This window comes from Rattus rattus, chromosome 3, assembly GCF_011064425.1.
Source record: "Rattus rattus isolate New Zealand chromosome 3, Rrattus_CSIRO_v1, whole genome shotgun sequence".
NCBI classification, from domain to species: Eukaryota; Metazoa; Chordata; class Mammalia; order Rodentia; family Muridae; genus Rattus; species Rattus rattus.
Genome location: NC_046156.1, coordinates 116,278,798 through 116,292,227, shown reverse-complemented (window position 1 = coordinate 116,292,227; position 13,430 = coordinate 116,278,798). Strand labels below are relative to the sequence as shown.

The 13,430-nt window shown below is 44.8% G+C and overlaps 2 pseudogenes; one reads left to right on the top strand and one right to left on the bottom strand.

Moving 5' to 3' along the window:
• Positions 1–7,092: 7,092 nt before the first annotated feature.
• LOC116895516 lies at positions 7,093–7,633 on the bottom strand (annotated as a pseudogene).
• A 5,097-nt stretch (positions 7,634–12,730) lies between these two features.
• Positions 12,731–12,831, top strand: LOC116897410 (annotated as a pseudogene).
• Positions 12,832–13,430: the final 599 nt, after the last annotated feature.

Genomic DNA, 13,430 nt, shown 5'->3' with positions numbered 1-13,430 from the left:
TTTGGTACTCCATGCCAGTCAGCTAAGCTAATAGATGAGCTCCAAGTTCCAAAACTAAGGTGGGGGTGATAGAGGAGGACATTCATGGCTGACTTGTGTTCTCCAAGAGCACTGCATCCAAATGTGCCCCCACACAAACAGTACGCGTGTGCTTATGCTAAGGTCATGTATTTCTGAGAAGTGGATCATACTGTGAATATGTTTGCTTACATCTTGGGATTACTGGTTGCTTACAAATTGGGATTGGTCACCTCTTGTTCTCCAAATGTTATCAGAACTGAGGCAATCTGAAGGTAACTACGTGGTGGGAGACGCGAGGTACGTTTCTTTCTAGTCTGTTAGAGCAATGAACCCTTCTCTGCTTCCTCGGTGGAGTGCCCTGCGAGCTGTCTGCACCCTGGACTGGTGGGAAAGGCTCTGCTGCAGGCATCACTGCTGTGTGGGAAGAACGTTGCTGTGAGGCTGATGAGAGGCTCATTCTGGGTCCTTTCTGTGCTTTGCCTTCCTGCTGTCTCCTTTGTCAACTCTTCCTGAAGACAGTGGGGGTGGGCGAGGTGGGGGAGAGGAGGCTGCATCCCCACTTAGCCCTCTGGTTTTTGTTCTTTCCAAACCTCCAAAAATTCAGGCTTTACTGTACAATCTAGGAGGTGCGCTCTCCCTCCTCTCCGTTCTCCTTTTCTCCCTCCCCCCTCCTGCTGTTGCTGTCAGTTATTTTGCTAGTACTGATTTATGTAAAGTCTCTAACTTAGAAAACTGACCACGGCTACATCACAGCAAAGGTCACACCAGAACAGGAAGCTGGTTTTCCTTGACTTTTTTGACTAAAAAAAAAAAAAATCGTGTTCCCTTTCCTACATTCTTCTCCCCCCTTCAGTCCACTGTGCACTTCGCTGTATCACAGGCGATGATGTAATGCTATGAAGGCTGACAAGGACTTTGAGTATATCCTGAGCAGACCCCGTGGGCAGTGCTCCAGGTCTCGGAAATCATGGGTGGGTGTGGTCATCTTACCCACCCCACTAGTTTAACAGCCTCTGTCGGATCTAAGGTGAGAACAACACAGTAAGGAAACAAATCTGGAAAAGTTTTAGAGGGTTTTAATCTGTGATTTTGTTTTATCTGGGGATACAACCAATTAATCAAAACACCGATCATTCACTACCTCTGGGCAGAGCTCACTGCCTAGTGCCCCTGTGAAAACCAAACCATCCTCAAGAACCTGCACGATAGCACTTAGGTATGGTGGGGGCCCTTGCCTTTTTCTGAAATATATGTCGAGATCCTGGTGCCTGACTCCCCGGGTGGGGCAGAGTGTGTAGCATGGATTAAGTGGGTTTGACTGGGAGTACGGCACAGGCTGAAGAAGCTTCTTCATGTAGATGAATATGGGAACCCACCTTTGAAGTCAAGGGGTCAGCGGATATGCACAGAAGGCCAGGAGGGGAATTAGTATCAAATGGAAGGACTCAAATGTCCTTCTGCCCCTTGGCTTCATTGATACGATGTGCTGTCTTTCATGAATCCCTTCATCTGACCTTGTCCTTACAAGAACCTAACTGCATCCTTGCATAAAACGCTCGGTTCTGTGGAAACCTTACTGATCTCAGAGACTGGTGCCCGACCATAATGAAGGTTATTTATTTACATTAAAATAATTGGCAGGGCTCTGGAGCTGAACGGGGAGTGGCCTGTCCGGCACTGGGTGTTCATGCCTTATGCACGAGCCCGAACTGTATAGTTCTGATCAAGACGAGCAATGGGGAAAATTGCTTTGACCTTTCCACCAACTTTCCTTCCTGTTTTGCCCATAGGTCCTGTGTTGGCTGTCTAGGTTTGTTAGAATCTGTGATTAAGTTCAGGGATTTTCTCTAGCTTTCTACATCTTTCTAGATTATCTAGAGCTCATGAGTTAGTGTTAAATTGGACACTTGCCTGGATCTGTTGAAGCGGCTTTCTTCTCTGATCTGATCTAAGGCCAGAGGTTTTTCAATGTTAAGCTCGTCTTGTAATGAGTCAGTAAACTGTCCTCACTGACATTTTCTTTTTAATTTCTGGCTGAGTTCAGTGGACTCATACTTTATTCAGAATACTGGAATTTTGTAAGTGGGACTGCTCTGTAATTTCCCTTTCTTGCACTGGGCTTGTCTAATTCAGACATATTGCAGTTATATTAGCTCTATAAAAATACTGTGAGGTCTTAGTCCCTTTTCCTTCCTTCTGGGAAGAGTTGGTATAACTTTGGAATTCTGAACCTTTTAACTGTCTGGTGGAACTGCTCTAGAAGACCATGTGAGTCTGGCGTTGGCTTTGTAGAGGGACCCTAACTTAGGTCCATTTCCATCACAGATCTCGTATAAGCTTCTCGTTCACTCGGTGCCTTCTAGACAGTTTTGTCTAAGTTTTGAAGTGGGTTTAATTCATATTTTTCTCCCAGGATTACTCCCCTGCCCCCGCACTTAGAGTTCTGCCTCTCCTTCATCTATTGTGACCATCAACACTTAACACACCTCTTGGTACCCACACTTTATCCCAGTTGCTTCTGATCTAAAAGTATTGTTTTCTCCTTCAGCTCCAAGTCCACTGATTTGTCTTGGTATTTCTTCTTCAGTCCATGAGTTAGGATTATTTTGAGGCTTTCAGACAAGCATTTAGCAATGTTTCAGTGCAGAATTCTGGTTTTTCCTTTTGCCGTGTCACATGTACACTCACCCAACCCCCCCACAGAACTCTGGCTTTTCCTCTTCCCATTCTGCACTCCCCAAATGTCCCTCCTTCTCCTCCCATGTCCTATAGACGGCATGCATATATGTAAATACATACATATGTGTTTTGTTTTAAATCTAAATTCCGCTTATGATACAAACCAGACAACAGTTGTCTCCAGAGTCTGGTTTATTTCACGTCCCGTGATCTCCAGTTCCATAGACTTCTCTGAAAATGAAATAATTCCATTTTTATGGCTGAGCGCAACTCCATTGGGCATTTGTGCCACATTTCCTTTCTCGGCTTCTCTGCTGATGGATATCTTAGCTATTGAAAATATGTGACAATCACCATGGATGTACAGGCAACCCTTAGCACATGGGTGGATTCCTTCCTGTGTCTGCCAAAGAGAGCTATAACTGAAGTGCCTGCTAAGTTTAATTAACTAATTAAGTAATTTGCGACAAAGTCTCATTAGGTAGCTCAGACCTTTCTTGAACTTGTAGTTTCATTCTGCCTCTGCTGCATAACTGCTAGGACTGCATGTGCAAGACACACCACGCAGCCTAACTTTGAGCTTTCTGAGGACCTCCATACTGATTTCTAGAGCAGCTGCATAGTACCACTGTGGTGGTTTGAATGAGAGAATGGCCGCCATGGGTTCATATATTTGAATGCTTGATCCCCAGTTTGTGACCAGTTTGGGAAGGATTAGGAGGTGTGGCCTCCTTGGAGGAGGCGTGTCACTGTGTGGGCGGGCTTTGAAGTTTCAAAAGCCCTCATTCCCAGTTAACTCTCTTTCTGTCTCATATGTATGGATCAGAACTAAGCTGTCAGCTGCTGCTCCAGCACCACGCCTACCTTTCTGTTGTTATGCTCCTCACCTTCTGGAACCGTGAACCCATAAATTAAATACTTTCTGAGTTGCCTTGGTCATGGTGTCCCTTCGCAAGAATAGAAGAATAACTAAGACACCAACTGACAGCCATCTTGAGTGGAGTGCAATGGGGAAAGTTGTATCTCAATGTTTGCTTGTTTTCCTTTGTTTTATTTTGCATGGATGAATGTTTTGCCTGTGTCCATGTATGTCCATCGCATGTGTGTCATACCTACCCATACAGGCTAGAATAGGATCTCAGAGTCTCTGTAAGCCACTCACTATTTTGATACCAAGATCCAAACCCAGGTCATCTTTCCCAGCCCCCACCCCCACCCATGAGGTATAGTTTTGATCGGCCTTTCCATGTTGCCTAAGGGTGTTGAACTTTTTTTCATATGTTTATTGGTTCTTTGTGTTTCTTTGTTTCACAGAACTGTATGTTCAATTTATTTTTCCATTTACTGATTTTGGAACTATTTGTTTTTTGAGTGTTTAATTGTTTGAGTTTCTTATACATTCTAGTCATTAATTCCTTCCGATATGTACGAAGTTGTGCCCTTTCCAAACTGTAGGCCGTCTCCCTACCCTGGGGACCATCTCTGCATCCTCCTGATTGTTTCCTTTGCTGCCCAGAGCTGCTAATTCCCACGTCACCCGTCGGCAACCATCAGGATTTCCAGGGCTTTCATTACGAGATTTGATCCATTGTGAGTTGATTTTTGTGTAGACCCAGAGGGAGAGGTTGAGTTCCATTCTTTAGCCGTCAGATACTGAGCTTACCCTGCTCCGTTTGTTCCTGGATCCTCCGTTACATTTCTGAGGTCTCTGTGTCTGTTTTTGTGCCAGTACCATGGCGGTTTTGTTGCTACGACTCTGTAGTCTAAGTTGGAATCAAGCGTGTGATTCCCTCCAGCGTCCTCTCTTTCTTCGGAAGGCCTTTGGCTAGTCAGCCTTTAGTACTTGCTCACGAATCTTGGTTTTGTTTATTTACTTTCCTATTTCTGTGAAGAAAGCCATTGGGATTTTGGTGACAGTTGCGTTGACTGGTGACTGGTACGTTAGCCGTTTTTACTATGTGAACTTCGGGAATAGTCGAGCATGAGCGATGTTTCCGTCTTCTGTGTCTTCTTTGATTTCTCCCTTCGGTGTCTCACTGCGCCATGGACGTCTTCTGCCTCCTTGATTTATTTCTAGATTGCTTTATATTGTGTTTTAATTTTTGGGATTGCATTTCTGTTCTTAGCATGTTTGATATCGATTATAGAAAAGCTACTGAGTTTTGAATTTTGAGTTTGTATTCTGCTACTTTGCTGAAAGTACTTATCCAGTGGTCTCAGGACTCCATGCCGGAGTCTCCGGGTCTTTTAAGTGTAGGATCCTAGGGCTACACATTTGTTCAGCCTTTCTCTTTCTTTAAGGAATGATTTATTTTTATTTTTTGTATTGGTGTTCTGCCTACTTGTAGGTGTGTCCAGAGTCGGATGCCCTAGAGCTGAAGTTACAGACAGTTGTGAGCTGCCATGTGGGTGCTGGGAATTGAACCCCAGTCATGTGGAAGAGCAGTCAGTGCTCTTAACCGCTGAGCCATCTCTCCAGCCCCGACTTTTCCTTTCTTATTTGTACCTCTTTTAAGAATTATCTTCAACTTTCTCATTTTATTCAATTGTGTTTAGGACATATGATCTATCTGTTATTGGTTTGTTATCAGTTTAGATGTACTTGGTGGTCCCTGTGAAGTAGATCTTTCTAAACAGTCCATCTGTGTTTAAGATGAATTTTGTTTTTAATCGGAAGGCTCAGGCTACTTTGTAGATTCGCATAATTTTTATATTCATGTTTATTTTATATTCAACCTTTGTGCAAGTCTCACTTTTTAATATAAAATCCACTTAAAAACACTTGAAGTTTTAGAACATAGAAAGAAGTGTATAAATCTGCAGTCAGAGAAGCTGTTTCCTGCTTTTCTGTGGTAATCCTTTTTGTTTGTTTGTTTGTTTGTTTGTTTTGTTTTGTTTTTGAGACAGCACCTCATGATTCCCAGTTTGGACTCCAACTCCATGAGGCTACAGATGACCTTGAGCTCCTGAAGGGGAAATCTAAGGGTCCTTTGGAAAGTCAGTTTGTGTTTTGCCAGGGCAAACACGTGAAGGAACGCTTTGCCGAAGCAGGCACAGGTGGAAAGGATGGTCTGCTAAAGCAGCACACGAAAGACCCGTGATGAAGGAGTCTTTGCTAGTGACACGCATGTATTGGTCCACCTTATATTACATAATCGAGCTCCATTGGTTGGGACTCCATAGAGAGAAAAGCACCAAAAGAAAAAAAAAATTGGCGACGTACTGTAGTTTCTTGCCACTTCTGTGGACTCAGGCTGATTGGCAGCTAAGACAGATGCATGTGCTGAGGCAAGAGCCATGGAGGACACGTGATGTTAGGAGGGAGGATAAAAAGAGCTCGCTGGGCAGTGACAGAGGCTGAGCTTGGCTTGCTTATAGAGCGAGCTGTGCAACGCTTGTTGGTATCATGTCTTCATTGATCTTCCATTCACTGAGAGAGGCACAGCTGAGAATTTTTCCTGGGGTTCTTGTTAGCCCTGGTCCTTCCTGCTGACTGGGGCCTGGCTAAGGTCTGGCTGTCTCTGTGAGGTCGTGCCACTGCTGCTAATTCTCGTTTGCTATCCTGACTCTACCAAACTGGACTGCTGGTGTGCCTGTGAAGTGTTTGCAAGTGGATTGAACTGTCATTGCTGACCTATGAACTGAACTGTCAATTTCCAGACAACATAGAGGGGATCTGCTCCAAAGGACCATTTCTAAACAGGTCTACTTCCCAAGTATCCTTTCTTTTCCACTACCTCTGGTGAACGGTGGGCTATAAGGGAGGTTAACGTGTTTCAAACCCATCACTAAAAGGTAGACCTTGAAAAAATTAAAGTTACAAGCTCCACTTCCAGAGTCTTGCAATCATAGGTGCGTGCCTGGTTTGTGCTGTGCTGGGCATCCGTGGTGTTGTGAATGTCAGACATACACACTACTGGCTGAGCTACATCCTGGCCCTCGCTATAGGTTCTTGTATCATCGATTCTCCAGCTTCCACAGGGCATTTGTGTGAATATATCGGTCTCACTGAACGGCAGGCTTGTTGATTTCCCTTTGAAATGCTTCATACTTTGGATGACTGACTACTAAGCACATACAGGTTTAAAGTTAGTACATATTAGAGGCAACGTGTTCGTTCATTGTTTCCCCAAATGCAAATGTTAAGATCTTGTTTATTGTTCTACAGAGTTTGTCTTAACTTCTGAGCACCCCTTTTGTTTTACTGTTTTCTATCCACATTTACTTGCTAAAGTGTTTCCACAAAATCACTTTAAGGTTCTTACCTTATAGGCATGGTTGTTGGAATGGAAAGATTGTATGTAGACTTTTCTGAAACCCGATGATCTCCATTTTTCCCCCAAATAGTGACTGTTTATTGAAGGAAGAAATGGAGGGCTGAGGTTGCAGCCCTCAGGCCTGGATGTGGTTCTTTGCACTGAAAAAGCTAGGTAGTAGATCACTATGCTAATTGCTGCAGCCAGCACCTCGGTGGAGACCCAAGGCCCATTCCAGGTACCCCCATGGTCCACACTGTGAACAGTGGTGGGGTGATGGAAGCGTCCTTATTATTTCTTTGAGCCTTCCTTAGGAGGCTGTAGGTCTCTTTATCGAAGAATCTGACCCCATAGGTGCCTGCATGGGCGCTCTTGTGCTCTAGGCTCTACAACACCTGATATCGATCCTGGCCGCGGGTTACAGGAAATTGTTTCCCACTAATGTCGGCATAAAGAGTCATGTTCTGGACCCTGTTTTTGCAGGTAAGTGAGATCTCCATGATGAATACAGTCTCTGTAGAAATGACGGCATCTGCAGTTGTATAGTAAGAAGGGGTGATCTGGGGGCCCAAGCAGGCCTCTGCTGAGCAGCAAGATAGGTCGGACAGCGGGAGTAGCGCCAGGGCATCAAAAGATGCCGTCGCCGCCATCGCCTTTTCTCTGCCGAGGGGAAAAGATAGCAAGCGCCCTGAACATGCGGAGCCGAAGAGAAAGCGCACCGCGTAAGCGGCCTCAGCACCCAAACAATCGTGCGTAGGCGAGCTGGGTCGGGCCTGGGGATGTCGTTGGTGGAATTGACTTGTCCGCTTCCCTAGCCAGGGTCCCCGATCTCCACTTTTTAACAGATGAATTTAATATATTTGTCTTTAAGGATTGTGGATACATACATACATACATACATACATACATACATACATACATACATATCTTTATTTTAAAATTATGTTTATCCGAGTGTTTACCTGGTAGCAGGTATGTGCATGTGTATGCAGTGCCTTCAGAGTCCAGCATGGGGCACTGCATTCCCTGGGGCTGGAGTCATGTGCTATTGTTATTGGTGGTTGTGAGCCACCCAGTGCTGGGAACTGAACCTGGGTCCACTGCAGAACAGGGTATGATCTTAACCACTGAGCCGCTTTCCAGTCCAGTCACAATTATTTACAGGGCTTATTTGTTGGTGTCTATTACGTTTCTTCTTTTGTGTTGCCTTCCTTTTCTACTAAACTAAATGCTTCCTGCCCCCATCCCACCTGCCCCAATTCTCCGTTAATGCTGGGATTAATGTCTCTGTACTCCTTGTTTCTACTGGAGGCAGAGACCCTTTTCCATGTGGCTTTCCAAGGACAATGACAATGACAATGACAATGACGAGTGTTGATAGCTCATAGCAGTGCCCCAACAGGTCAGTCATTGAGTAGAATGGTCCTTCTCCCTAACCCTACAACATGCGGAGACTATGGCATGGTACTGTTCCAGGCTGGGTCTTCCTTCTTTGGATGCCTATTCACTGTCAGTCTCTTTTCCAGTCTGGTCATTTGGTGGTGATATTTATATGAAATATAGTCTATGTATTTACTGAAGAACTGATGCAAGCTTCAGATCTTCCATCTATGCCCCTTATGTAACAGACATCTTTATATTTCTTTTACATTTAAAAAAATCTCTGCAGCCACTATGATATGAAGAAATTGTGTATTTTTAAGTCACCTCATATTCGAGAGAACCACAGGTGAATATCTCTTCCAAGGATAGACATAAATAATTTGGTCAGACGTCTGAGCTAGTGGAACCACAGCCTATAAGCCATTCTAATAAGTCTAATACATGTACTTAACCATACCATAAGTTCTGTTTCTCTAGAGCAGTGGTTTTCAACCTCTGGGTCCCAACCCTTTTGGGAATCAAACAACCATTTTACAGGGGTCATCTGAGACCATCAGAAAACACAGATATTTTTACAACGCTCTGCTCACTTATAATTGTTCTCCTTCCCAGGCATTCTGGGATAGGCTTAGAGCTAGAACTAGTACATATTCTAGAACAGTCTTGAGCTTCTTCCTCAGCTGATGGGTCATGAGGTGTTGATGGCAAGGTCTCAGATACAAGTTGTTAACTGGGCAGTGGAGAAGAAATGTCCCATCTGAAGAGGGCTGGATCTCCATTGGCCTCAGAAGGAAGACAGTGACACACTAAAGACTTTATTAAAAAACCTTCAGTTTTTAAAATGACAAGCATTCTAATGCCACTGGCCTTGTAGGATATCCTTGTGTACCAGATCATAAGTGCTAAGGGACAGGATTATTTCTCTTTAGGCTGGGTGAGCAATGAAATCTCTCCCACCCCTCTCTTACTCAAAGCCATAGTTATTTTTTGTAAATGTGTTAAAATGCTTCTGTTGCTGTAAAATTATAATAAATGGCTGTCTTTTACCCCACACTAGGTCCATCACCATAGAGCCCCAAGATATCTGGTAGATACCTTCATCTCAGTCAGCAAAGTGTCTCACCCGCTCTGCTCCATCCCACATCACACTGCTGATGGCTTCTCCCTGAGCCCGGCAACAATCTCTCTACCCATATAGTTCCCAAGGCAGGTTTCCACCATGCCAGACATACACATCCCAATTCCGTGGAGGCCTAATGTCTCCAGCTACCACATACTCTCTTGAACTTAATTCGCCACATGAAAGAACACATAACACAATAACCTCTGGTCCAATTGATAATATATTAATTGGATGCCCACCTAGACATATGAAGCTCTGTACACATCCATCCCCTAGGAACATTCATAACAACCTGTAAATGTACAAAGAGGAATCTTAACATCATTCTCCATGTTCTGTCCACTGCTTCTTCTCCTCTCACTCCAGTCTCCTCCTCTCTCTAAAACTTTTCTCTTGCTCATCCTTCCTTCTTGTCCAATGACAGGCCTTGTTCTATCTTGTACCTGCCTTCACCTATATGACATCATCCTACATGCTTCTACTACACAGGCCACAGCAACTTAAATATTTGCATCCAAGGAACCTACTGAGCATTGTGTTAGGAGCCTACTATGTGGGAAATGGTTTCTTTGTTATGAAGATATTAACATTCTTGGGCCACTGAAAGCTCAGAATATTTACAGAGGATTTCTCTATCTACCTGGGTTTTAGAACTCCTCATAGGATGTTCTCTCTAGGGCACTGAGGTGCCTTGACTTCCAAAGTGCAGGTCCTAAAGCCTACTGTCATTGATGTAGTGGGTCAAAGGGTGACGTGTGCAATGGTGATGTCCTGAGTCTCAGTAGAATAAGCTCTCAGTTGACCTGGCCTTGAGGTGAGGTGATAAAACGTATAACTCTAAACCTTGGAAAGTGTCATAGTTCCAGTTCTGTGAGGAGACACCAAGGCGACTCTCAAAAGGAAGCATTTCTTGGAGGGCTTGCTCCAGGGCACAGCTCTGGAGTGGGAGCTAAGAGATCACATCCGATCTGCAAGTTCCACTACTTGGGGACCAAACATTTAAATATATGAGCCTATAGGGGCCAGTCTCATTTTAAATCACCACCCAAGGGAAGGATGGTGGCAGTGTTGATGACTTCAGAGCAGAGGTGTAATTCCCAACACCAGGCATGTGTAGGTTATCAGTGTGGCTCAGAAATGAGGTCACACTTAGAAGAGACTTACCATTAAATCATTAGCTAGAGACAGCAGCTTCATGAAACATCCAAGAATGCTTGAGCCGAGCATGCCTGGTATTGAAGGTCATGACCAGAAACGTGGACTCAGATGTGTCATCACAGCGGCCACAGTCTCTTTCCTCACCTCTGCTGCTCGTGTGGCTGAGCCCACTTTCATGGGTCTTTGTTTAGATGTGGGTTTGTTGTTTTGCTCAGACTGTCCTTGGAGCCATGGGCTAAAGATCTTCTTACCTTAATCACCAAATGGGACTGTTACTAGGGGTTCTTGGGGGGTATTCCATGACCTGACATACAGGATCTTCTTGTCTCAAATAATAGCACCAGGCAGAAAGCAGTATCGGTGGAAGCATGGATCACTAACGTGAGAGGAAATGCAGTGTGCACTCCACAGTGGGAGCTGGCTTCAGCAAGCAGACAGACTTGCCCCGGACTGTTTGCGGGTTCTTTTTATGAGTTTAGTGGATGGAAGAAGCTATTCATCAAGGGAAGGAAATGGGAGACTTCTACACAGATTGACTGAGGGGGCTAGCATATAACTTTGGATGATGCGTGTGTGCTTTGGCTGTATGGTCTATGACTGTAAGCATATGTACCAACCATCACACATACACATGAGATGGTCAATAGTTTCCTCCTGACCCTTTGCTTTAAGGATAGACTGGCTGGCAACTTGCTTACACCCATTGTGTTTAAGCTGGACTTTATATTTTTCATTTCATGATGGTTATTAATTTATGTGTGTATATCTGTGTGGGCCTGTAGAGGTTAGAGAAAAACCTTTTGGAGTCAAATTTCTCTGTCCACCATTTTGGTTTAGGCATCAAGCCCTGTGTTAGAGTTGGTGATGAGTGCCTTTACCTACTGAGCCATCTCATAGGCCCAAAGCTTGCTGGTTTTATATCTCATATCAGGATACGCCTGACCACAATTACTCACAGGAGGGGTGTGTGGTGGTGTTCTAGAAGGCCTCAGGGCAGAGGCCAGATAGTGTATGGACTCCTCCGTACGGCAAAGGGAAACACAGTGTTTATCTTCTAGTCTATATCCCAGAAGAGTCAAGACACAGGAGTTTATAGGAAGGCTGGGACGTGATTCACAGTTCGCATTCACAGTTTTGAAGGTGCCATCGACATACCGACAGTTTTTTGCATCAGAGAGGATGGGTGGGGCAAGGATGAGAGTGGGGTGGATGGGGCAAGGGTGAGGGTCTACAGGTGAGAGTCAGGTGGGTGGGGCAAGGGTGAGAGTCCGGTGGCTTCAGTGGCTCTGGGTGATTTCCTGTTAGTGATGAGGAGTTTTATGGGAAGAGTCGAGTTTTCCAGAAAGTACTAGTAATTATGATATGAAAACAGAAAGCAGATGTGTTGGATGTTGTAGCAGGAAGGGAAGGAACGATGTGTTTATAGAACCAAGAACCAATGGCATGTCTTTCCCATCCTTCCAGGGCAGAGCAATAGCACAGCCAAGAACAACAGAGTGGGAAGCAGAAAAATGAGCAGCGGCCTCTCGTAGTCTTCATCCATATTTAAATCCTCTGTTCTTAGATTTTTAACAGCAGCAGGAATGAAGCTGTGGGCTAGACTGGGGCAACTGAGACACTTTTATTTTCTGAAAACAAGATTAAACTTTTCTCTCAGGTTCATGTAAGCACAATTTGAAGCACTAATGATGGTCATTAATCGAAATTCCTTTATTAATGATGCTAAGAACCGACAAATAAGGACCCTAATTTTCTGATGACAGTGCACCCCAAAGAGATGGTAAGATGGCAGCTGATTTGGGTGTAAGTTCATCTCTGCACCGGGTGTGAACATCAGAGTCGGGGAAACAAGCACGGGTGTGAAAAGGGAGCATGGAACCTCGAGGTCTGACGCTGCTCCCAGGAGCCATCCTCTCTAACAGGAGAAGGGTGCACAGTCTCCTGACCAAAGTTTTATATGACATGGAACCTATAGGAAGGAAGACTCTTACCTGGATGTGATGACACGTACCTGTGATCACAGCATTTGGGTAGTTAAGGCAGGGGGATTGCTGTGAACTCCAGGCCAGACTGAGTTAGGAGTGAAACTCTTCCTCAAAAACAAAGAGGAGTGCTCACTTCGGCAGCACTAAAATTGGAACGATACAGAGAAGATTAGCATGGCCCCTGCGCAAGGATGACACGCAAATTCGTGAAGCGTGAAGTGGTTTTTGCAAACCACGGAACTGAGAACGGGACCCCTGTTGAAGGAATCAGAGAAAGAACTGGAAGAGCTTGAAGGGGCTCGAGACCCCATAGGAACAACAACGCCAAGCAACCAGAGCTTCAGGGACTAAGCCACTACCTAAAGACTATACATGGACTGACCCTGGACTCTGACCTCATAGGTAGCAATGAATATCCTAGTAAGAGCACCAGTGGAAGGGGAAGCCCTGGGTCCTGCTAAGACTGAACCCCAGTGAGCGTGATTGTTGGGGGAGGGAGGTAATGGGGAGGCTGGGGAGGGAAGCCCAGATAGAAGGGGAGGGGAAGGGGTTAGGGGGATGCTGGCCCGGAAATCGGGAAGGGGAATAATGATCGAAATGTAAATAAGAAATACTCAAGTTAATAAAGATGGAAAAAAAAAAAAACAAAGAGGAGAAAGAAAACTTGTTACTTAACCACTGAGAGGTCTAAAAACCTAGGGAATAAAAACTTTCAATTGCCCAGGAAGCAGACCGGACTCCGCAGAGGGAGCCACTGACAATGAGCCTTTAGTCAATGACAACAACTGCGGCCCTGAACTAGGGAGGATAGCTCTGGAGCTGAGT